This window comes from Molossus molossus, unplaced genomic scaffold, assembly GCF_014108415.1.
Source record: "Molossus molossus isolate mMolMol1 unplaced genomic scaffold, mMolMol1.p scaffold_m16_p_16, whole genome shotgun sequence".
Taxonomy (NCBI): Eukaryota; Metazoa; Chordata; class Mammalia; order Chiroptera; family Molossidae; genus Molossus; species Molossus molossus.
In genome coordinates, this window is record NW_023425351.1 from 15636324 (window position 1) to 15662255 (window position 25932).

Sequence of the window (25932 nt, forward strand, 5' to 3'; positions counted from 1 at the left end):
GCATGGCCTTTGGAGCAGCTGGAGTCATTTCCAGCAGCCGGATTCGGTTTTCCCAGCCCAACGACGTTACAACTGCACGGAGCACCCCATATGCCACATTCTTACAAAAAAGCCAGTGTGTGGGTGTTCTGAAGAGAGAAGGAGGGGCTCTAGTTACCCGCATGCTTGCCCAGCAGTTTTTCTACTCCTGGAAGCCAGAGGGGACTTGGATAGCCTGGGCGTTCGGGCCGTTCCCTGTAGTTGGGGGGGGGGGGGGGGGGGGGAGCGGCTTGCTAGCGTGTCTGCCCGGTGCCACGAGCAGGGAGTTCCTGCAGCCGGCCTGCAGCACCACAGTGGGAGGGCCACGGCTGTCTGCTCCATCCATCGCCAGGACTGCTGGCCCCCCTCTCTCTCCTGACAGCTGGGGAGTAGAGCTGGGCTGGGGATGCCCCGCAAATGGGAGACACGTCAGCCTTGGTGGCCCAGCTTGGGATCAGGGCTACCTGAGCCTCAGAGCAGAGACCACTGCCCTGGGCCCCTTGCAGTGAGTGAGTCATAGACAACAGAAACGGAGCCACTTCTGGTCAGAATATTCCGACCAGTCTACAGTTATGTGGGAGCCAGGAATCATTTTTCGCGTGTGGACCTGATTTCTTTTCCAAGGGGAGAAAGCTGTGGCCGAGTTCTGTATGGACATGGTCCCTACACCGGCTTTCCTGCCCTGGTTCTCCAAGGCTAGAGAATCCAAACAGAACTTGAAGCCCCTCGGTGACCCTGCTCCTGCTTGCCCACCGCAGCAAATGCGAAATGGACACATTTTTACTTGTGCACTAAGTGGGGGTTTTGACTTGGAAGGGGGTGGGGACCTATGACTAGAAGGAACTGGGAGGAATGAATCAGCGGGCAGATTCCCTGAGGGCTTTGACCTAACCCTTGTCCTCCTCTCCTGGGAGCTGTTTGCCCATCTGCGCTCCATCCTGTGTCCTCTGGTCCTGGGCTCTCCGGGACCTGCACGGCGCCCTTGACTTTCGCCCACACTCCAGTGGGAAACCTCCTTCAGCCACAGCCTGGCTCTCCGCCCCCACAGCCGTGCCCCTCGTGCCCCTCGCAGCCTGCACCTGCCAGCGGTCCCCTCGCGATCGTTCGGAGTCAGTGTTTCCTCCCTGGTGAGAATGGACGCAGCGCCGGGAACCAGACCACTGTCAGGCCTGCAGCATCCCCTGTGCAGCACGGTCCTCACACACTGTAGCTGCCTAAAACTATTGAGTACGTGAATGCTTTTTCAGATTCAAGGAAGAGTTGATTGAAGTTCAAAGACAAAAGTGCTTATTCCTGAGGTTAAAAAACAGATAGGCTCACCTCGTAGAAGGGCAGTAAGAAAGATTACCAATGAACGGTTCCGCGGTTCCAGACAAATACTGGTTCTCGACATGCCAGAAGCTAAGACCTGAGAAAGGACAGTTGCCTCCTTTTCTCAGAATGCGTCTGCTTAATGATACAAAGCAGGCATGAGACAAATCAGTCAGCTTTTTAAAGGGCCCCTGTTTATTTGGAGCACCCAGCCTGTTAGACGAAGGGGAAGGCAGAGCTGTTGGCTGTTCCCTAAATAAATGCCTGGAAGTGTTACTAGTCTGTACCCTGGTAGCGTCCTGGGAGCTGTTCCCTAGGCCAAAGCACGGAGGCCAATTCTTGGAGTTGCAGCTCGTGACGATGGTGATTTCCGTTTGGTAGTTTGCACAGACAATGCTTCCAGGTAGCACATAACAGCATGTTCTTCAGCAGCCATGTCTCTATCATGTTTTGCAAGTTTGTGTTTGTGCCTACATTTGTACACAGGTTTTCACTCGTGAATTTATGGACCAGGAGTTTCTTTCCCTTGAAGTTTATGAGCCATAGCATTCCTTTCCCTGGTTTATTCCCCAAACGGTTTATGGTACACAACGCTTGAAGAATGAAAACGCACCTGAGTCAGTATTCCTTTTCCATGGCTTCGAATTAATCCCTGAGAATACTTGGTTTCTTAGAGCAGATCATAATGGTTGTTGAGGATGTCAGCATTTTGTAAAGGTATTCAAATAAAAGTCAAAGCAAAACAAGACTACAAAAATGAGACGTTTGCATATAACTGTTGGATTGGAGCTGGACTGGTAGAATATACCAATTTCTGGGAATTACGGAAAATAATTTAAACATTTTTTTAAAATTCTCACTTGAGGATATATTTTTATTGATTTTGAGAGAGAACTATCAGTTCTCAGGAGAGAAACATTCATTGGCTGCCTCCCTTATGCACCCGGACTAGGTATCAAACCCACAACCTGGGTATGTGCCCTGACCAGGAATCCAACCCGAAACATTTTGGTGTATGGACAGTGCTCCAACCAACTGAGCCACCAGGTGAGGGCTGGAAAATAAATTTAACAGATTTAACTGATAACCTCAGGACTGTTAAATTTGTAGAACATATTTAGAAGAAAGGGAGAACCAATAAATAAAGAGGGTCCAGGGACAGAAGTTAGTTGTATTTGTCTAGCTAACTTCTCTCTTCTCTCCTTGTCACATAAATGTGTCATTTTAAATTTAATGAAACACCTCATTACAAACTTTCCTCAATTTATATTCCATAGAAAACACTTTTCAAATGTATAATATCATTTAATTTATATTGCAAGTCATTAGTGAAATATAATTATAAGCCCTTAAGCTCCTGAAAATTCCTTTTAAGATTGGTTCATATAGACGTAAGTGAAATTCATGACGATTACATAGCCCAAAGAAGTTGGGGAATGGTTTTTGTCACCACAGAGTACTCATAGCAGTTCATATGATTAATCAAGTCCGTCACTAGCTTGTCACCATTAAGTTCTTCTAACTGGCATTTCTGACAAAACTGTACAATAGAGAAGTGTTTAGACAATTCTTTGAGGAGTGTGTTCCTCAAAAAGGAGGCAGATGCTATGGTGATGAAAAGACTGCTGCTGTTAATAATAACTTAATTTAGAGCTCACTCTGTGCCAAGCCCTGTCCTAGCTGCTTACACGTTGTCGGTTCTGCAGGGTGTCACCCACTATTTCCTCTGAGCCACAGAGAAGTCCAGTCACTTATCCCAAGTCACACAGGTAGGAAGCAGCTGATCCAGAATTTAAACCCAGGTAATATGGCTATTGGAGTGTATGCTTTTCAGCTATGTGTCAAACTGCTTCTAGAAGGATTTGGCTTCAAGAACTAATTTTACCATTAAATAGTGCAATGGCAACACTTTTTTTGTTATTGAAGATGTATGGTGTAGCCCGGCTGGTGTGGCTCAGTGGATTGAGCATCATCCAATGGACTGAGAGGTCCCAGTTCCATTCCCAGTCAGGGCACATACCCAGATTGCGAGCTCCATCCCCAGTAGGGGGCATGCAGAAGGCAGCCGATTGATGTTTCTTTCTCACATCAATGTTTCTATTTCTCCCTTTCTCTCTAAAAAATAAATAAAAACATATTTAATATATATATATGGTGCAAATATGGCATTGAGAATATAAAAATGAAAGCTTATGAAAACTCAAGAAGGTTCAAGGTACATACACGCAAGTAGTACACAGGTCATTTTCTTAAGAGATAAATTTTAATATGCACAATAAAATCTCAGATTTTATTTTTCATCTTCTCCAAAATTTGTGGTCCTGTAAGCTTCTGAATATAATCAGGAAAAATTCTGTTTTGGTCCAATATATTATTAGACTAACTGTATCATCAAGTCAGTTTGATCATCATAAATCATAGAAGTTAACAGAATTTACTTTGGAAATTACATTTCCAATTTTTCTTAGTATGATTTTTACTCGACTTTAGTCTCAGGACAGATTCAAAATAAGATATCTTATTTAATAGCTGCTCATTATTTTAGCCTTAATCTAGGCAAATTATTTAATACTTTATTGAAGGTCATACAAAAACTCCACAATAATTTTAACTCCATACTAATTTTTCCTGGATTAGGCAAATTTCTTTAATTTTTGCTTTTACAAGGATATCTTGTATCCTTTTCCATCTCTTGTAGCTCTGAATTATTATTCATAACTGTCATCAAGATTATGATTTTTGATACCTTGACTAGCACTTTTCCACTGAACATGGAAATTTGCAAGCTATTCAAAGTATACTGGAGACTAATCAGCACTTTAGGACAAATAAGTGGCAAATTGCTAATCAGGGTAAATGAAGTAAGACTCGAATTCTGTAGCACAGGCGCTGATATACTCATGGTCTGTATCTTACTATTTTCCTCAGTGCCGGAAGCTGTCGTGGGAGTCAGCTGGCAGAACTGTGCGTTGGGTTTAACCACTCTTTGTTTCACTAGATTGGAGGAAAAACAAGAAGGCACTTTAAAAATCACTTACAGTTTATGAGGTGACGCATTAATCCTCAAAATGACAGGAAATCAAGATGATTTTGTCTGTGGGGTTTAATTTATTAAAATTTCATTTGCTCATGTGCTTTGCTCCAATAGCTCTGTGCTAGCAAACTAGCTATAATTAGATTAGCAGCCTGCTAAACACTGGTGACAGCCTGCGCCTCAGAGAGCATGTGCTGGATTCTGCCTGAGCCTCTCCTCATTGGTTGCTAGCATCGCTGCTCGCCAGTTTGATAGGTTTCCACTGCACTCTTTATGCATTGGAGACATAGATACAGAGATACTCTACTGTGTTCTGGCAACGGTGGAGGTGCTTAGCTGGTAACGTTAAAGACGGAAGAAGGCACCAAGGAGAAGGCGTTCTTCTTTGTTGTAGAGCATCGGCAGCCACTGACTGCCAGCTGCCAAAGGAGATCAGTGAGGAAGTTTCTGTTCATGGTAATTACTTTGAGCCTTTATCTCTCAGGAAAAACACAGCCATGCATGAAATGAAGCGAGTTCATCATGTCATCTGTTTAATTTGATCTTGCTTTTTTTTGTTAATAGCATGCATAGTCCAGCATTCCATACCAAAACATGTTCTCCTGGAGAAGGCTTGGCTGATAAACAGCGACTCTATTCAGGAAGGAATATTGTTTTTACCTGGATTCAGGAGTGCATGTCCTAGGGAGTGATTCTTATTGGTTCTCTTCTGTTTTGGAAAGCCCGATGTTGCATCGATTTAGGTGTCTTTGGAGGTGCTTTTCAGTATCCAGTTGACTTTGTATGCATTGAGTCCAGGCTACCCTGAATAATGAGCAATCTAAGAGAGTTCAGTGAAACACACTTTAATTAGGACAGAGCTGCAATTCTGATGTCAATGCAGGGTCCTAGGAGAAGTAATGTGCTATTGTTTCTTCAAAGATGAGTGCAGCCTTCATTTTGGATGGCTTTCTTTGTTTCACCTTTTGCAGTTTTCATTAAGCCTTTTTAACATAGAGAATGATAGCTTATCCCATTGTGCCAAAAATATCTATAGGTGTGTATTCAGCTGTGCCAAAGAGAGAATTTTTGACTCCGGCTTTGTTTAACAGGGATGTTGCTTTTGGAGTTGAAATTAATCACAGGAAGGCGGGGTTCTTACCACTTGGACTAATGTTTGACAACATTTTAAAATTTCTGTTAATGGTTGCCTGGATTATTTTCCAAATCAAACAATAAGTAATCTTAAAATTCTGTAATAAAGATGGTACATTCTGAAGGAAAAAAAAAAAACATTTAATGGCGAAGGCCAAGCTTAAAGAAACCCAAACAAATGCAGTGTGAGCTTTTGCTTCTGGGTATCTTCTCCATAGAGTTCTCTTTCATTTCAGAAGAGCCCCCTGCTGCCATTTAGTCCTCAAACTTAAAAATTGATGTGCTTACTGTATCAGATTGTGGAAACCACAGAAACTTGTGTATTGAGTCACCAGTCACATGGCTGGCGGGCTGCCACCATGCGTCTGGTATCAGTGGAGAGCCCTGCTGATATCTGAAAGCCGTCAGGAATTATTTCCCTGCTCCTGAAAAGCCAAACGTTGCCATTTAAGTACTTTGTTAAAATAACTGTTTTGATTTAAAACTGGATGCTGTTAAAGGGCTCAGTATATTTTTTAGTAGAGGAAAACTTCAGATTCCTAACTGTGCTTCACTGCCCCTTCCCAAACCCCCTCCCTTGGTCCAGCCTGAAGTGTAATAAATTATCCAGTGTAATATTTTACTTCAATATCAGTTTTGAGGAAAAAATAAGGAAGACATATTATGAAAGTTTGTCATTTATTGTAGTACAGTATCATCTATAGTAAGAAAGTGTGATAGTCATCCATTGTGACTACCCCCAGGGTCTGTTTAGTTTTAAGGTGCCATGTGTGCTGAAATGGACACAAGAAGGGGCACTCGACAGAGCACCTGCTTGCTCTTTGGACCCCGTTGTAGCAAACGCCACCTCGTTCAGATTTCAGAAGGTCGCATAGCAGTGGCGGAAAGCGCGTTTTCGGCTACAATAATGAGTTCTTTGCACGTGCCCAGACCCCACTCTCCCTCATTCTCTGCTTCCTGCTGTGGACATGGAGAATACCCTTTCTTTGTGTCCACAGTTAGGCTTGGACGCTCGTTTGGGGAAGAATAAATTGATGCCATTTTATAATTGCTTCCCCCTCTTCATCTCTTGAAATACTTCCTAAATTACCTTGATCTTCAAGAATTTCTAAGAAGTAGGCTGCCTTAAAAAGAAAGTACCTGTTCCCTGGACCCCAGCCAGTGTGGCTCAGTTGGCTGGGCGTCGTCCCGTGCACCGAGGGTCAGGGCACATGCCTGGATTGTGGGCTCCATCCCCAGTAAGGGGTACGCAGGAGGCAGACCATCCATGTTTCCTTTCACATGGATCTTTCTCGCTCTCTCCATCTCCCTTCCTCTCTCTAAAAGTCAGTAATTTACTTTAAAAGTAAATTATTGTCAAAGGTAAACATCGTAAACCTCCTTTTGTGAGCGTAGCCCCTTTAAGCTGTGTGTCACCAGGAGCTTGCGGAGCATTCTCAGTGATGTTGACTCTCCATGGCTGAGTCTTGAAGGACTCTCGGTGTCTGGAAGGAACTTCTTGAAATGTAACATAAATGGTACGTGTGTGTTGTGTCATGGACTGTGATAGCCTAAGGGGCCTTCCACTGTATACTAAGGGGGCATTTTTCTAGTAGCACCAAATAAAATATTATTTTTATTTTTGCTAAGTAACTGAATTTGTGCTTTTAACTTCAGCTGAATCACATCGTAACTTTCACAAACTACATTAAAAAGAATCTTATTTCTGAGATAAAAATAAATATCTCAGGCACCTTAAAATTTTGTAATTTCAAAATTTTTGTAATTTCATAGCTTTTTACTGGTGAGAAAATGACATCTCTCACCCGTCAAATAGGTCTATTAGCATGAACTAGAGTACAAAACATAATACTCTTCAATTAAAACAGTATCTGTTAGAAGTGGTACCTTTGCACTTTTTCTCTTAGGGGCTTGTGGTCACAGCAGGGAAAATGGTCATCAGTTTCAAAACGAAAAGCGACTTGATGTAGAATGTGATGTGCTACAAAGCCACGGGGCTGAACAAGGCCTGCGGTAATTGTAGAGGAAGGAGCGGTGGGCAGTGCCTGCCGTCGGGTGTAAGGGTGTAGGTGGCCCTGTGGCTGGTCCTTTGGGCATCTGTGATATGAAAAGAGCTGAGGGAGATCTATCATAGCAATCGGTAAACATCTGAGGGTTGATCCTCCTCAAGTTTCCTGGGTTGGAAAAAATATTCGAAGAGACATTAGGTCTGCCATCTAAGTGTATTCATTTTTTTCTTTCATTATTTTAGTCAACAGTTAGGGGGAGCTGCCATGTGCTAGGTTCTGTGCTAAGCAGAAGACCCGGCCCACCCTGCAAGAAGCGGCCTACTTAGGGGAGACAGCAGGACATATGATAGGGAGTGTAAGGACCAGACAGAGCGACCGGTTCTCTAGAAAGGTGGGGGCAGCGAGAGAGCTGCAGGAGAGAGAGCCAGACAGGTCCAGGAGAACTGCCTCCCACCCACCTTGTACCACGTCCACCATTGCTAATGTAGAATGGGAGTCATGTTTCATATGGACTTTCCGTTCCACCATGTGGTCTGACTTATGATCTGTATTAAATGTGATAAATTGACCCTTGAATAGTGTGCGGGTTAGGAGCCCTACACCCTGCACAGTAAAAAATTTGCATATAACTTTTGACTCCCTAAAACCTTAATTACCTTCAGTATCTGTGCGGGATTGGCTCCAGGCTCTACACAGACGCCAGTATCCGCAGCTGCTCAAGTCCCCCATGTAAAATGGCCAGGATCCATGCATAGAGTCAGCCCTTTGCATCCATGGACTCCCAGCCAAGGATAGAAAGCAGTACTGGTATTTATTTTTAAAAAATCCATGTGTCAGTTGGACTTGCACAGTTCAAAACCACGATTAATGGTCAACTGTATAAATGATCTTTTTTTTCCCCTTACTTCTACTATCTCTTAAAATACACATTAGATCATTGCTTGGAAGTATTTTTATTTATTTTAATGGATTTGTATTACATAGGATTTGAAAAAAATTGTTAAACGTATGTAGAAGTTTAAAAATGCATCTTAAAGGAATTACAAAATACTTTTACTGCTTTTATTACTGTTGTACTCTTAAGTAATTTAGTGATTACTTTCGAAACTATTGGCATGGCCAGGAAGGCTCATTGCTGGGGATGCCTGTTGACTCTTTTATTTATTTAACTGACTCTTATTAAATTAAAGTCATTTTTCTTGTACATGCTTATTAAGGACAAGCGTGTAAAATTTGGGCTTCAGTTATAACACTTGCCATTAATCTTACTATGAGCAAGGCCTTTTGCTTTTCTTATACATTTTATTGAATTTAGACCTATTTTAAATCTTGCCAAACTTGGAGGGAAAGTCCACTATCAGGGTCACATATTTGCCACCAGTAAGAATTTTACATGAAAACAGATACTGCATTTCTGATCCTGCGGGGCGTGCAGAGACCCTCCTAGCTGAATGGGCTCTGCCCTGACCAGGGCTTGCACACTCCTTTTTCCCACGCCACCCTCCCGGCCCTCACTCTCTGAGTGGGAGGTGCTCTCCGCAGAGCTAACTGTCAAAACCCGGCAGCTCTCCAACCCGGATGGCCTCCCTCTGTGTTCTTCTGTCTCTGACTGCTCCTTCCCAGTCTCCTTTTCTACCCACCTTGTAAGTAGATATTCTCCAAGGTTCTCATTGGTTAGTTTATCCACTGACACAGACTGAGCTACTTCAGTCCCCGCCCCCTCGGGGCCCTAGCTGCAGCCTCTGCCTGGAAATTGCTTACCTCAATAGCCCTGTGGCTGAACTCCTCACTGCCTTCAGGATTTTGCTCCTATGTCTCCATCTGCCATCCCAGTAGGACATTCTGAGATATTAGCTGTTGTATTTAGTCTCCTCTTTCTGGAATGTAGACTCAGACGTCAGAGATTTTGGTCTTAACCCCTGGAGTCTAGAACAGAACCTGGTTCGTGAGTGGGCCTCCGGTTCCTGGGCTGGAGTGGGGACTGTGCAGGTGGGCTCGCAGGCCCTGTGAAGCTCTGACACCCTGTCTGACACACCTCGGTGGCTCACACTCCGTTCCAGAAGTGAGGTGACGTCCTAGAAGCCTTCCTTTACGTGACTCCTCACAACTGGATGTTTATGTTCTGCTTACACAACAGTATCGCTGTTGTCTGTGGTTAAGTGACTTCTTAAAAAAATACAGTGGAGCCCTGGCCAGTGTGGCTCAATGCTTAGAGCATCGTCCATACACTGAAGGGTTTGGGGTTCAATTCCTGGGCAGAGCACATATCCAGGTCGTGGCTTCGATCCTCAGTTGGGGCACGTGCGAGAGGCATCTGATTGTCTCTCTCTCCCTTTCCCTCTCTCTCTAGAATCAATGAAAAACATATCCTCAGGTGAGGATTAAAAAAATATATACAGTTGTAGTGAGCAAAACACTTGGCTTCTAAATGAAGTTTATAAAAACTACTACATTTTTGTTTACCTCCATGTTTTTTATGTTTTAAAACTCACTGACCAACTTTTATAAGAATGATCATTTTAGCCTGCCTGTTTTTGTCAAGTAAAATAGCAATCACAGTCTTTTCTTTCTCTAATTTTAGATATTGCCTCCTGCAGACAGGACTCTAAGAAAGGAAGGATTGCTGTGACTTCGACTTACCATCCAGAACGCACTCCTTCCTTTCAAGTAAGTGCATTGCTTTTTGCTTTGATCCATTCCCAGCAGAAGGTATTGATTCTCTCTGAAAATCTGTGTCATTATTACATTAAGACAACGAGGCGGAGGTTTTAGATAGTTGGCTGTCTGGCAAAAGCCAAAAAGGAGTCCCCTCCTTTGAGGTACCCGCCAGCACCAAGTAACAGTAACAGCGATTTGCTTTCCCAGGGGGTTCTGTGATGTGTCTTCTACACATCCGCTCGTAGTTGCGGTTTTTAAAGCTGGTATATTTACCGTCATCAGGTAGACAGCGGTGCGTGGACTTGAAGACAACAGAGAACATGGGTATCTTCACACTCCAGTGAGAAGTACAGTCTTGGTGGGGGATGAGATGTGTTTTCTGACACGCCAAAGGTGTGGGGTCAGCAGCAGGTGCCCTGGGTCCTGGGGAGGGCGGTGTTCGCAGGGGCCTTGTGGAGGGGTGGAAGCTGCGGGCCGGCCGAGGGCCGACAGGGGGCAGGCGTGGGAGGGCAGCCCAGCCAGCAGCCTGGCGGATGTGTGTGCACGCTGGAAGACACTGCTGGGCACTTGGCCCCAGGTCCACGCCACTCGGGGCTTTTCTCCTGGTCTCCAACGCCGGTGGAGAGCCTGGGAACACCCCTGACCGGACCCATGAAGGAGCTGGGGAAGTGGATGAACCCCAAGGTACCAACGTTCCTCCTCTTTACAGAGGGCCTGAGAGCCCCGATCACCGAATGAGGAGCCTGGGAATGTTTAGGACATTGGGAGACGGCTCTCTAGCCCACTCGTGTCGGCAACGACGTGAGTGGTAAAGAGCAGCCTCATGAGAACACGAAGTCTTAACCTCAGTGCCGTAGTCCCCAGTGGCCATATGCTCTGATTTGATTGACAGCTTTCTGGGAGTCTCTGCAGCCGCCATGGGTAATGGACCATTGCTTGTATAGCGCGCTCTGCATTTTACAGTTTGTTATTATGCCATTATGCAGGGCGCTGTTGGGTGGATGGCAGTGCTTTCCAGGAGCCTCAGGATCTAACTTAGGCTGACAAGTAAGAACCAGCCTGTGCCAGGTGGAATTCTACAATCTCTGGAAAGAGACAATTCAAGAAAAGTCGAGGAGATAGCTCAGCGATACATCCTAAAGCCATTCCTCATTCACCATATTACCTTATCTCCTTATCCCAGATATAAGACGTTCTGACGTGAAAGCCTTGGGCTCCTGCTGGCTGGAGGGAACTGGTGCCTCCCATCCCCAGCCTTGTAGAGCCCAGGCGGGGGAATGGCACCTGGCACAGGTGGAGTTCATGGGAAATGCCTCCGACAGGTTGTATCCTCCACTCTGCGTCATCCTGGGAGCACACCCATCTGGTCCGCCCCCAAGTGAGGGGTTTTCTGGGACACGGGACTCTCAAGTGCTAACAGCAGAAAAGTCCCCCGCAAACAGGGGCCTGTGGTCCCTCAGGATTCTCTGCATCCCTACTCGCATACACAGCCAGGTGATGGTAACGCTCACCAGCTGGCTCCTGACAGCAGGGGAATTCGCAGCCCTAGTGGCCAGGAAAGGACTGGGGGAGGGGGGTTGAGTAGACACGGCTGTAACGTAACCTCAGCTTCCCGCTTACCAAGCCTGCTACTGAACTCCAGCCTCAGTTTCCCCTGTGCCAGATAAGAACCCCAGTAAGCTAGTGTGGATTTGGGGAAGGTTACGTGGTACAGCTCTGGGAGGTGCCTGGTACAGCACAGAGATTCGAGAAGTGGAGGCCCCTCTTGTCTCCCTCCCAGACGAAGTGTCTGGGGAAGACGGTCGGTTATCTTCACAGGCATAACCATCTTGAGCTTTGTCAATATCATTATTTAGCTAGCTCCTGCTTCAGGAAGATTAGAAAGCATTTAACCATGTGATTCATTAACACAATGTCACCTGGGTTTTAGACACTAAATCCTGGCTCCTCCATCTAATTCTCAAATAGATCATTGTGTGCAAGTTATTTGAAGTTGTTTTTATGTCAATTTTCCCAAACATAAGTTAGAAACATTTAGTGCTTTAAAGATTATTGTGAAAAGCATAGTTTTTGTCTTATTATCCAAATGTTTTCAACTGTTTGGGGCCATTTTGGCATTGAAAGTTCATTAAAACTTGGTTCTTTTCTAAGATCTTAAATTACACATAAGTAGCCTGACGAAGACATATGTGTTATATTGTCATTAACATTTTTCACAACTCATACATGCACTTAAGATTTGTTCTTGGAATACATACAAGGTGGATCCTTTTTAAAGTGGTGCTATGTTTAAGGAAACTGAAAAAGAAAATGAAGACATAAAATGACCTTGTAATATCCTTTAGAGCAAACTTTTGAGTTTTTTCAACTTAAAATATGAAGACTGCTGCGCAATGTATATGTAAGTCATCGTTAAAGGAATACACAGACAGCAATTCTATGCATTATTCATGTGATTGCAATTTTGGAAAATAGGTTACAATGTTCCCTTTGTTTTTAGTTTCTTCTTATCTTAATCAAACTTAAGTAATTGATAGTCAGTTTCTCTTGGAGAGTTTCCTTTTTCACAACTTCTCTGGGAGGGATTATTGTTCTTTTATAGTGTGAATGGTAGGTGCTTGAGAAATTGCTGGGAGCAAAAACAAACCTTTGTAGATGTGTGTGTGTGTGTGTGTGTGTGTGTGTTGAATGGTTCTGACCAAATATAAGTGCTAGTTTGCCCAAACACTGTTTTTCCCATTTCAGTGTTTCCTAAAGTTGGTCCTCTCTGGAGAGTGATTTGCTCCTTGTCCATGAGTCATCTGTCTTCCAAGCCAGCATCTCTCTGACTCTTGCCTTTTCCTAGATCAGCTCTTTGCCAAGTGGATGACTCAGAGCTCAGGTTCCACCAGTACAGTGAGGTGTGGCTGGTCCACAGCCGTCTCAGCTGACCTTGAGCAAGGTGTCCTCAGGAGCCGGGAGAGCCGGCCGCAGCCATGAGACCCACTATGCAGTCGAACAGAGCCAAGCCCTTGACCTTGCTTGCTGCTTTTAAAAAAACGAGGAAGGGGAAGGGACCTTCTCTGGAAAAAGTAGCTGGGATTTCAGTTGTTTTATTTTGCTGTTCACAAGAATCTAATAGGCTTCTGGAGGGATAGATAGAGGGCTGTTCCTCTCTTCATACTCACGCAGAAAGTATAATTCTGTTTTTGAAGATTCAACACACATGTATTAGGAAGCTCAAGAGGCCACTATTGATCACAATTTATTTATTTATTTATTTAATCCTCACCCGAGGACATTTTTTCGTTTTTTTGTTCAGATAAAGTCGGAGGGAAAGAGAGGAAGAGAGAGAGAGAGAAACATCGACGTGAAAGGGACACATCAAGTGGTTGCCACCCACACAGCCCAACCAGGGTCGGGAACAAAGTGCAACTGAGGTATGTGCCCTTAGCGGGAACCAAACCCGGGTCTCTCAGGACCACAGGCCAACACTCTAACCGCTGAGTCAAACTGGCCAGGGCTGATCATAATTTAAATTGTTAAATTGCCCATTAACTTATTTGGCATATTTTCAATGCTACATTTTTTAATCAAGTGAAAGACAAATTCTGTAAGTTCCTGTGTGTGCGTAGTTTTTTTTTTTTTTTTTTTTTTAATTACTAATGGTTATTACAATAGAAAGCAGTGTGGCTGTTGCGTTTCTGCAGAGCTCAGCCGGAACGTTAAGCCCCGTAGCTGTGGAGAGTCTGCTCCGAGCTGCTGGAGGTGTCACGCGCCTCCTCGGCAGAGAAGGTGTGGGAGTCTTCACTGAGGATGCATGAAAGGGTTAAACCTCATGCCAAAGGGGAACCAATGATGACTCATATGCTGGGTATGAAACCCAAGTCTACCCAGGCTCTTCTGTGAACCCTTCCCAGACCTTTCACACCCGTTTACTTCTGTGTGATGATGGGTCACGGGAGGAACAGGGAAGTGGGTTGGGGGAAACTGGGCAGTGAGGGAGGTAGAATGGGGAAATGACAGGAAAACATGAGTATTTGGTGGAATATTAAAATGACTCCCTAGAAACCACAGAAAGTCTCCAATTAGTTAAAGAAGGGAAGAGAACGAAAAGTCAAGTGAAGAGAGACAGCGAGCACCAGAGCACACCCGTCAGAGACACAGAGTGATCGAGTTGTGCCAGGAGAAAGCTAGGCTGTCAACACGTCCACATTTTATTCTCCGACCTGTGAAGTGTCTGCTGTTACCACGAGGGGTGGGTTGAGGGAGTAGTCGCGTGTTCGGACTACTCAGAGAAGTTCAGAGCGCGTGGAGTTCACCGGGATGGGGTGGTTGGAGCGCTGGGTACCCGCCCGCTCCACGAGGTCTCTCTCATGGCTGGTGTTACGGTAGCACTCGTCCGTAGTGCTGGTCTGCGCGTCTGTCCCCTGCCGCCACCACTGTGGACATCCTGGTGCGCACTGTGATGGCATTACGAGGTGGGACCTTCGGGAGGTGAGTGGGTCATGCGAGTGGAGTCCCTTTCGATGGGATTAGAGCCCCTATGAAAGAGGCTCAGGGAGCTCCGTAGCCCTTTCTGCCATATGGGGACACAGAGAGAAGCCAACGACCCAGAGGAGGGCCGCCACCAGAACACAACCATGCTGGCACCTTGATCTTGGGCTTCCAGCCTCCAGAACTGGGAGGAATAACTGTTTCTGTTCAAAGCCACCCAGTGTGTGGTATTTTGTTATAGCAGCCTGAACAGACTAAGACACCTAGGATGAAAGTGTCTTTGTCTTTGGTGATGTTTGAACATACTTCCTTTCATAACTTCATATGTCTTTCTTGGTACACCCTTGTGCTGAAATGTTTGTCTTGCTTGTACTCGAGTCTCATGGGTCTAATTCTCACTAGGACATGTTTGAAACAGAGCTGCTCAGCATCGTCTTTGGTCAGAGAGAGACAGTTCCCACCACGGCAGTCAGTGGGCAGGCCCTTCCTCTGGAGGGAGCCCTGGCGAGGAACTCTGGTCTTTCCCCTTCGTACGCATCAGGCATCGAGCCCTGCTGACTTCCTCATGCAGCCGACATCGCTTTGCTTTCTCTTCACCAACCACTAATCACTGAGCGCACAATAGTCAGCTTGTCTCTAGTCTCTGCTCTCAGACCAGTCAGATTAGTAAGCAGAAAATTCTTTTACGAACACTATTTCCATGGTGTTACTTCTCTGCTCCAAAACCCTGATTTCTCCTACTTGCGTCTCAATCAAATTTCAAGTCCAGAGACTGGTAGTTAAAACTCCTTTGCCCTGGCCAGGTGGCTCGCTGGTTGGAGCAATGTCTCATGCACCAAAAGGTTGTGGGTTCGATTCCCAGTTACCCAGTCACATCACATACCTGGGTTGGGGGTTCAATCGCTGGTCAGGGCACGTATGGGAAGCAACCAACCCCCCCCCCCCGCCCCCCGCTTCCTCTATCTAAAGATCAATAACCATATTCTCAGGTGAGTATTTTAAAAGTTTTTTTCAAAAACCAACTACCTCTGAACTGGTCTCTCTGTACTTATCCAAAGTCATTATTCTTCTTATGTTTTGCACACCTGGCTCATCAGACTTTTGGCTTCTTGTCCACAAATTCTTACCAATTCCTGTTCCTAAAGGCCAGGAGTTCCTTTGAGGCCCGTTTCAGAAGTTACTTTTCCCTTCAGAAAGCAAAGTAAAACAAACTTTTGAGCAAAATCCAAAATGTTTTACTATTCATTTATTCAGTAAATTTATGCAATGAATTTAGTCATAATTCAATATGTACCATACACATTTTAAGTAGTCTTGAAATGATTCTATGCTTTGAACATTTATGTGATTCTCAGATTATATGATAAATTCATTTAAAACTTTTACTTAACACAAAGAATACACGGGCTCCCAGTTGTTCGAGAGGACGAGGACACAGCAGTGTTGCATCAGGCCGCCCCTCGCACCCCGCGGGGACGGGAGAACCCGGCAGGTGAAACCCTGGAGGGGATTTCAGTCCTTCTGCAGCGTTAGCGTAGTTCTATGGACCGATTAACTTCCTGAAGACCAGTGAAGTTATTTATTAACCCTGTGAAGCCCTTTATGGAAGTAGGTTGTATTCACCAACAGGGAATGGAAATGTCTGTAATAGAGTGATATCTAAATAGACACATAGAAAACACAATCAAGAGAATAATGGCATCTCCTTTGGAAGGAAAAAGAGACCCACTGACAGCAACGAGCACATGTAGAAATTCTATCAAACTCCCACTGGTGTGAGCCCCGTTCCGACTTCCTGTCCTGTGCGAAGGCGGTTCTTATCTCTAGATCTCCACTTATTTGGAATTGACATTCTGGGTACTCATTGCTCCTAGGGCTGTGCATTCACAGTCGTGGGGTTTTTCTCCATTCCCTGAGGACTTAAAGGGCACTTTTCATAATCTGATTTAAGTTACAGTAAATTGCTTCTGCCTCTTTCTAGTAGATTATAAGCAATTTCAGGAATTACTCATATTTTAACTCTGTATTTGTAGAGTCCAGCACAGACTCTGGAAAACGCTAAGGATCAACAACTGTGTGTAGACTTGATGGGACTGAAGGACTTGTTACACATGTAAAGGGGAGTCTAGGCTTCTCATCTGCCTTTTGACAAGCTCGGATAGCGGCTCTAAGACCAGCGTAGGGTTAACGGGGCCAGCGGGATTGTTTCATGCAAGAGAGGCGGTCTACTCCTGGAGAAAGACAGGAGAAAACAAAGAGACAGGAGGAAAAAACAAAAACAGAGAAACCGAGTTAAGTTGAATATTATGGTATAAGAACTTCAGCTTAAGTGTTCAACTAGTCAAAGTAGGGAGTCATTAAGGAATAATTAGCTTTATCAAAAGGCTCTAAAACTGGACTTCTCAGCAGCATTTATTAAAATACGGTTATGTTTGCAAAATTTGGCTTAGATACAATTCTGTTTCTTGGCTCAAACTGAATGTTCCCTAGGGATTCATACGTTCAACATTCTAAATCTCTATTAGTTCAGTAATTGCTACAAACCTTTAGTTTGGGGGAGGTACCCCCTCCAAAGGCCACACGTCAGAGCTGATGCAGATAGGAGGTGAGTGCAGCCCAATGTTCACGCTCACCGGCTTCATGTTCTGCGTGTGAATCCACTCACTGAGTCCACAACAAACATGTCCGTGCTGCCTCGTGCCCTGGGGTCCAACAGTGGTATGAAACGTTTCCTGCCCCCGAGAGACACATTCTCGGCCCTCCTGTGAAGGAATGAAAACTTTATATTTGAAAAGTCATTCTGAGAAGAATGACAGCTTCTTGTCCTGGAGCTGGAAGTGAAGAAAGTGTGAGGAGGTCCAAGAAAGTGAAGGGCTCTAAGCAGACTCAATCCCTGATTCCGGAAAAGAAGAGCGTGGCTAATTCAGTGCGAGGTCATCCTTTGGTATATGAAACGGTCCACTACTAGAAGCTGTGGTCTGTTCTAACACACCAGAGAAGGGTCAGTGAATGCCAGGGGTCTGTTCCACGTATTCTGGGAAGTCTGCAGCCTGTTTCTCCTGCGGGTCAAGACTCCTCTTGGAGGTGTGCTGTGACCAAGACCTTGCTGGCTGACACTCGAACCTCATGCAGTGGAGGAGGAAGCAAGGTCGTGGAATGTATTGCTGATGTCCAGCTCGCTGTAGAGATGAACAAACTATTCTGAAGCATCACATCAGTGGTAGTTGGCCTGTAAATAGTGCCAGAGTTTCTAATTTTAAGTGATATCATAAGATTCTTTTTTTTTTTATCCTCACCCGAGGACATTTTTTTCCATTTTTTGTACAGACAGAGTGGGAGGAAGAGAGAGAGAGAGAAACATCGATGTGAAAGGGACACATCGAGTGGCTGCCACCCGCACGACCAACCAGGGCCGGGGACAAACTGCAACCGAGGTACATGCCCTTAGCGGGAACCGAACCCGGGTCTCTCCGGACCGCAGGCGGGCGCTCTAACCTCTGAGCCATACCGGCCAGGGAAATATCATAAGATTCTTACACTTCCTTCCATCCAGTTAGCGGTGGACTTGAATCTCATTTTTTTCAGTTATGACTTCTTTCTGGAAAGCGTAATGCCCTGTATACCTACCACTATTCCTCTGCCAGGTGCAGAGCGGGTGAGGAACCTTCCCTCTTCACCTGTGCATGTGGATTAAACTTCCCAAGAGGTACCTCTCAGGTGCCAGTGGAGTTTTCATAACATCATTGCCGGGAGAAATACAGTAATATTCCCACCTAGTAGCATGAGATTCTAAGCACAGCACACGGAGTAGCTCTCACCCCCTGTTCTCCGGGACCCCCTCCCAGTGTGAGGACACTGCCTTATAGGGTATGTCAGCATGGTCATCCATGGTCATACCGGGCATGTGGGCTTGGGGTGGGCAGAGTTGGCAGTGACACAGGGCTCTGCCCAGCCCAGTCTCGGGCTCTGCCTTCTTGCTCAGATGCAGCACATGGCAAAAATAGAAAAAGCAGGGCTCCACTTTCATTTATTCTCCTAGTTTTATTTATGGTTCAACATTTCACCTTGTATTTGTAAGGAAAAGAAATCCCCCCTCTTTTATCTTTTGGTTGTGCCCTCCATTTAGTACAAGAAAATGTTAGAAAGCTGATTCCCTTACAGGTGAGATTTAAAATGCTGGGCCACTGGCTTCTCGTGAACCAGGAAGATGCATACGTTTCTCGAACCTGGGCCGGAAAAAGTTTCACTTTAGAAGTCTGTAGAGAGTATAATGAATTTCCCCGGAACGTACCTGGCACATGGACTCAAAAAGCATTTTAAGACTTACATTCACTTTCTCCCCAGAATTTTACACCAAGTATATATTTCCTCTGCTTTGGACCTGCCATGAGACTCGTCCCCGTCCCGCAATGTGCTGCGTCCTGCCTGCCTGGAGCGCCGTGTGCACACGTGGCATCGCCACCATGCTGACAGCCTCCAGCCGCGTGTGCTGACCGCTCCTCACTGCCCCTCCAGCCCTTCTGAGGAAGTCTCCCGGACTGCGAGGCATCATTTGGGCCCTTGAGAACATCTCTCTCTTATTGTTACCACCCTTTGCTCACTAAGCAATCGATTAAGAGATGAAGAAAAATTAGATATGTGACTTTAAATTTCCCATTCAGAAACAGAAAATTAAGAGATTACTTGAGCCCAGCTGTTATGCACCACGAGGTCGCCAGTTCGATTCCCGGTCAGGGCACATGCCCAGGTTGTGGGCTCGATCCCCAGTAGGGGGCATGCAGGAGGCAGCCCATCGATGTTTCTCTCTCATTGATGTTTCTGTCTCTCTCCCTCTTCCTCTCTCTCTCTCTCTCTCAAAAAGAGAGAGAGAGATCACTTGAAGACATTTTAAGCCAGATCTGCAGCATTTTAGGGTTCTTCATTGGACCTTATTAACAATGCCTGACTTTGTACATATTTATAGTGTACCTTATTGATCTTAAATGCAACTATGTTCCAAAGCATTTTGTATAGTAGACATTTGTATCCAGTTGATCTCTTATTTTTAAGACTATTAAAACCTGGTTTTGAAGTGCTATCTGAAGTGTTTTTATATTTTAAACTAATAAGCAGTTTTTATTACTTTATTGGCCACTTCATTGGCACTTTTATTCCTTTGGGAGCAAGAACACTGTGTGCTCCTTGGGACATTTCTTAGAGAGTGCTACTTCTATTTTAAACTGTGCATTTTGCTGTGATGTGCAAAATACTTTACATGTTGCCTCTTCAGCTCCCGTCTCCTCTCCGGTCAGTAGCGGGTGGGCTCTCAGAGTGCATGTCCGTCTCACGTCTCCCAGTGCAGACGGTGTGGTGTCAGGGGGCAGAGAGCTCCAGGGTGTGATGACTGACATGGTTGCTCAAGCAGAAGACTGCGGTGCTGTGTTTTACTTAGTATTTATTGGGTACGCCCCGGGGCCAGTTGTGGTGCTAAGTTCTTGATGTGGATCATCTCCCACAGTTCTCAGAACAGGTCGTTGTTGGAACAAAGCAGGTAATCATGGGGCGAGACTCGAGCCCACGTCTGTCTGGCTGCAGACCCAGCCTTCTTACACACCTTGCCAAAGTGTGTCGAGTGTGATGGTTTTGTGTGCCAGGTGTTTCTCAGACTTTGGAGATAATTGTTTTCTCTGTATTTAGAAACCACATCTTTTGGCAGATCCGATTTACTAAAGGTTTCTCTGAACAAAAGAACATGCTGCAGGTGCCAGCCGAGCGTTCAGCTCAGGGGTGTTTATCACAGTGGCTCCAAAGAGACGGTGCATCACCTCTGTCCTCGTTGCAGGCCCTTGGATGGGTCACCTGGCGGTTGGGGACTCAGCTCTCTGGTTGCTCCCTAATTTGAGGCACTGATATAGCAGTTTGCCTTTTTTTTTTTTTTTTTTTAACAGACTAACACATTTTACAAAGAACTCGCACTACCACAGCTTTGAAGAGTGAGAGGAACGATTGTCTGGGTTTTATAGATGAGGAGCCGAGGCAGAGAAGCTCACCTTCTCAACGTGCCGTGGTTCCCGACTGGGAAAGCCAGAACACAAGCCCTCTAGCCCCTTCTACATCACCATTCAAAACAAGCCCACTGCTGGGGATCAGCTCCTCATTTGCTCATCAGTAGAAGGAATGAATTAAACTTCATTCCTCAAGCCCTGTTCCCCGGTGCACTAGGGTTTCGAGGCTGACAGCTTTGAAATGCGCGGCTGTGCTCCACCCTGCGTCTGTCTGTTCTGCCTGCTGGTGCCCCACCAACCCTACTGAGGAAGAGCTCCTGACGCTGCAGACCCGTTGAAGCTGCTGAATGTCAAGGTTCTTATTACATCCCAAGCTCTAGCCTATAGGGGCCAGGGCCAATTTTTTAAAAATCAATTAAATTATAGAAACATGAGTACAGTGTCAATGGGAAAATATGGTTTGGGTTACAAAATTAATTTTCAGCTTTCCAGAAATATACTTGTTGGGTAAGAACAAGAGACTTTCCCAGAAGTAAAAGTCCCTGTTACCTAGCTCAGTACTAAATACCTGGTTAAACCCTAGTCCTGCCTTCTCTGGGCCTTGGCTGCTGCCCATGCCCCTCGGGTCTGTCTGCACACTCCAAAGGCCGCCAGCAGAGGAGAGCCAGGGGTTGCTCTCTGCTCACCGCCGTTTAGTGGCTTCCATCACTTATGAGGTCAATTTCAGGCCCTTTCACTTGGATAAAAGATTCCCCACAAACACAGACATTAGTTTGGGGAAAGCATGAGGGTGTGGGAATGGGGAGGAGGGGATCAGTGGGGGGAAAGAAGGGAAACATCTGTAATACTTTCAACAATAAAAAATAAAAATAAATATAAAAGATCCCCACGCCAGTTGAGTCACCCCTCGTTCTGTCTCCCCCCTCACAGGGTGTCCCTCTGGGACGGTGAAAGGACCCCCATCTCTGTGAATGCCAGGCTTTCTGTGCCACTGGACTCGGGTTTGTCCTGGTCTTGTGCCTGGCACTCAGCCTTTAGAGTCTGCCCAGTCGTTATTTCTTCCAGATGCTTCATGTGACTTAACCTCACATGCCCCCCTGTGGTGGTCACAGTCCCTCATGTCCCACCATCTCTGCACTGAAACAAGCCTTTCCAATCCAGGTAGTATCCCTTCCTCTCTGGTCTGATCAGTGACAGTACAGATTTCAGCCACTGTTCTATTCCTCGTGGTTAGAATAACACCGGGCCCAGTAAATGTTGGCTAAAATGAAATTAAATGAAAAAGTACATTTTATTATGATATTTATCTTAGTCAATGTACAGACTATAAAAAATGTACTATTTTGCACCTATTACAGTATGCTGGGATTATAAATAACATCACGATTTTAAAGGATAGTCACAACTTTTACTTCTTCCATTAAATCTCATGTTTTTACATGCATACATATATTCAGTGAGTCTGTATAAAACAATGAATTTCCCCACTTCCCCAGTCATTCCATAGATGTCATTATTTTAAATTCCCAGTTCCATCAGGGCCCAAATAATATTTTCAAGTCATATACCTAGTGCAGAACTTCTACAATAAAATAACGTTTCCAACAGAATGTCCATCTTTCATAGTTAAATTCTGAATTCAGTGAAATACTTTTTTCCATAATACAGCATCTGTGCTATCTTTATTCTTAGAAGAGAGTTGAGTACAGGGATTGTATATGCCTCTGTTTATGGGATGCTATGAAGATGAACACTCAGTTTAATAAGCCAGTTATTTCTCTCATTTCCCAAACTTCAGAAAGGTCTGTGATTCTCACAGGAACGTGTGCACTAGGATCTGTGTGGGAATTCCAAGATCACGCACGGCGTCAGTCCTGCAGCGATCCTTAGAGCAAGAGGAGAGTGCGGGAGTTATGACCATGTTCCAAGGGAAAGTGCTAGATTGTACAAAAACCATCAAGGAAAGATTTTTCGGCTTTTTGTACTAACTGTTTGCTCAAACTGCTCACAAGGTGAAACCCATGTACATCATCTTGCTGCCTTGTAAAGTTCTTTTGTAAATCGGCGACATTGTTCCTTGTTACAACAGTTTTACATTCTCATGTACATAAATACTGCCTTTGACAGGATCAGAGCCTCCGCCATGAATATTCCTCTAGTAGTGGTGAAAACTCTGCAGTGGAGCTTTGGAGTTTAGGATGATGTTCAAATCATCCAGCAAAGGGCAGGGAGAAGCTAAAATAAAAACCTCCACAGATGAGTGGTTTTATTTCACATCAACTCTGTGGTCCTAATACTGCCCATCAGATTCTGCCTTTGTGCATTATTTGTGTCAATCAGTGACCTTTAGTGTACAAGGATCATAAAGAATTTCATCATTTGGAGGTCATCTGTGGCTAAGCTGTAATTTCTACAGTTCTGAGAAAATTAGGGAGCGCTATCAAACTTATCATTTGCATTGGGGATGTATTTTGATGTCTAGTGCTTATACTTGACTGTTGCTTTCCTCCACTGTAGAGCTTAAAATGTGGTGCCTTAAATTCACAGTAATTTAGTTTTGTGGTTTAATTTACTTGTTGGTGCTTTTTTTATTTTGCTTCTCACACACACACACACACACACACAGAGAAAGAGAGAGAGAGAGAGAGAGAGAGAGAGAGAGAGACGAATCTGAGCCTAAAGCCATTACCTGTACTACCCAAAATACCTGTTTTTCCCTGGCGATTCAGTCTGACTGGCACCCATGATTTTACTTTGAGGTTATTCTACTTGGTGTGATAAATGGATTAGGACCAAAATAATTATGACAATTTCAAAAGAAACTCACTGGAAGAAAAAGCGTAAACATCCTAACGTAATGATATGATACAGAGAATTTGAGGGACAGATGTAATATGGAAGCATTGATGATAAATGTTACTTCTAAGTTCAAGTTATTCATTGTAAAACTTCACATAGCCCCTGTCTATTTTTAGGTCAGGAGATTATCTTTTAGAGAAAACATTTCATAGAGGTGAAATACCACTAAAATCAATTTTTACCTTAAAAATATTTTTACCATTAATGGCATCTTTTAGAAAATGTTATTCATTATACATCTGAAGTATGATTTGTGCCCTTCTCGCCAGATGTGTCCTACATGAGCAAGATTCAGTGGCAGATCTCCAGTTCACTAGTTTTATTCAAAATCAAGCTAAAGCATCTGTACAGTCTTCAGAGAGTTTCTCTCAGAATCTCAGGGTTTTTATCTCATCTTTTATAAAGATTGACTTGAGTTTCACCCCACAAGGCTTATCAGAGGACACTGCCTTCTATTTAATATTAACAATATAACAATACTAATACTATTAGCAAGAATAATTCTAGCAGCTGACATGCATTGGGTGCTTGCTATGTACTTTGCCCCATTTTGAGCATTTACCTGGCTTTTCTCACTTACTTCTCACCACCAGCCCTTGGTACACATGAGGAAGCCGAAGCACCCGAGTCCCAGCCCTGTGAGGCTCTTGCTGCCCGGGGCTGGCATGCACTGCAGATTTGGCTGGGCCTTCACCCTCCTGCTCAAGGGCCCTCTGGTAAATCATGCCCACTAGTTGACCCCTCAGCTCTGTAGTGGGCCAAAAGTAAATGCCACCCCAACAGGTGAGCATGTTCATCTCTCCAGCCAGAATCGTATTTGAGACAAAGCAGAATGAAAACAATTTCTTAAAAAAAATAACAGCCCCGGTGAAGGCGCCCTAATGCAGGGATGTGTAACCGCCCGCTTCAGGTTGGGGGCATCTGCTGTACTTTTTCTCGTTGGAGTGTAAGCCTTTTTAGTCCATGCTTCTGCTTGGTCCTTCTCGTGGCCACTCGGTCATTTATCACTGCTCAGTTGTCCGGCTGGTGTTCATGAAGCCCCTGCTGAACAACAGCCACTTGTTGGGTTTCATCTCCTGAAGGGTGTTGTAAATGTGCAGTTTTGTGACTCAGCCCGTCCTCTCTCAGGATCCCGCGATTTTATGACCGGGGGTGCTGTGACTCACACCAGGAGTTGAAGTGAAAGCTGTGGATGACTGTATCACCACCATGCGTCCATCACAACACATGCCTGATGGCTGTTGACGATGTAGAGAAAAAATTTAAAGGGGCTGGGTGACAAAGGTGAAAACTCATAGACACAGACAATGCTGGGTGATTACCAGAGGGACGGGAATGCGGCAGGTAGTGGAGGGTAAGGGTAAAGGGGGGTTAAATGGTGATGGAAGGAGACTTGATGTGGGGTGGTGAACACACAATACAATATACAGATTTAGTATTATAGCATTATACTCTTGAAATTTATATAATTTTATTAACCAGTATCACCCTAATACATTCATAAATTTTTAAGAAATTTTAAGCTTAGGTAACTTCCAAACATTAATGCCATATGCATTCTCATAAAAATAAAAATCCTACCAAAAATCATCATTGATGGTGACCCTAAAAACCCAAAATGCAGTTTTCTCTTCTCCCCTGTGTGGTCGCTGGGTTATAGGAAATGTATGAGATGCTCCCTCCATGGCAAAGCAGTCTGTTACCATGGAAACCCACTCGCTTGTTTCTAATCCCTCCGGCTAGTTTCAGAAACATTACCTCTGTATTAATATTCGGCTTTGGAATAGTTAAAATTATTGAAAGAAAAGCATTCATTGAGATTGCAAATAGATTCCTCTAATCTGAAAAGTGTCATATTTGACATTATTAGTAACACTTCGTCTGAGCAGAGGAACCACCTCCAGTACACGCACATTCTCCTGATACTGACGGGGCCTTCTTTTTCCGTGTTGTAATTTGGCATTAGATTCGTCTGGGAGAATATAATTTTCTTCAAGCATATTTTGCTGTTTATGTACTGTTTTTGTCCTTAAATTTCAACTTCCTTGTGGGGACATGCTGCATTTATTAAGGCTGCTGTCCCTGCTCAGGATAAATCACCCTTCACTTTTCTCACTTAATGGTAGATTTGGTGTGCATGTCTGGATTCCTGCTAATTTCTTAGTTTAAAACTGGGAACAACATCTAAGGGGTATACAGAAATAGTCAAGGTTATATAGGAATTGTGATATACTGAAATATTTAAATATAGTTTTAAAAAAGAATGCAGAATACTTTAAAAAATTAACCAACTTTCAATATTCAGATATGTTTTTGAAACTCTGTGGCAAGTAACTGTTTGTTTATTCTGTTTGTTGTCTTGCTTAATTCATGATTTAGTTCTGATCCTCCTCTCGTGTCCTTCTGAGCAGTTTAGTGAGTTTAGTGTTCTCATATACCCATTGTTTGC

General features: G+C 44.5%; 1 protein-coding gene across 1 annotated transcript in view; it reads left to right on the plus strand.

Annotated features, from left to right (window-relative positions):
* Positions 1-25932, plus strand: part of FAM110B (family with sequence similarity 110 member B) — a 121873-nt gene that overhangs the window by 40355 nt on the left and 55586 nt on the right. The window contains exon 3 of the mRNA XM_036264095.1: positions 10088-10173. The gene's annotated coding sequence lies outside the window, so the exon portion shown is untranslated. The remainder of the gene's footprint in view (positions 1-10087; positions 10174-25932) is intronic.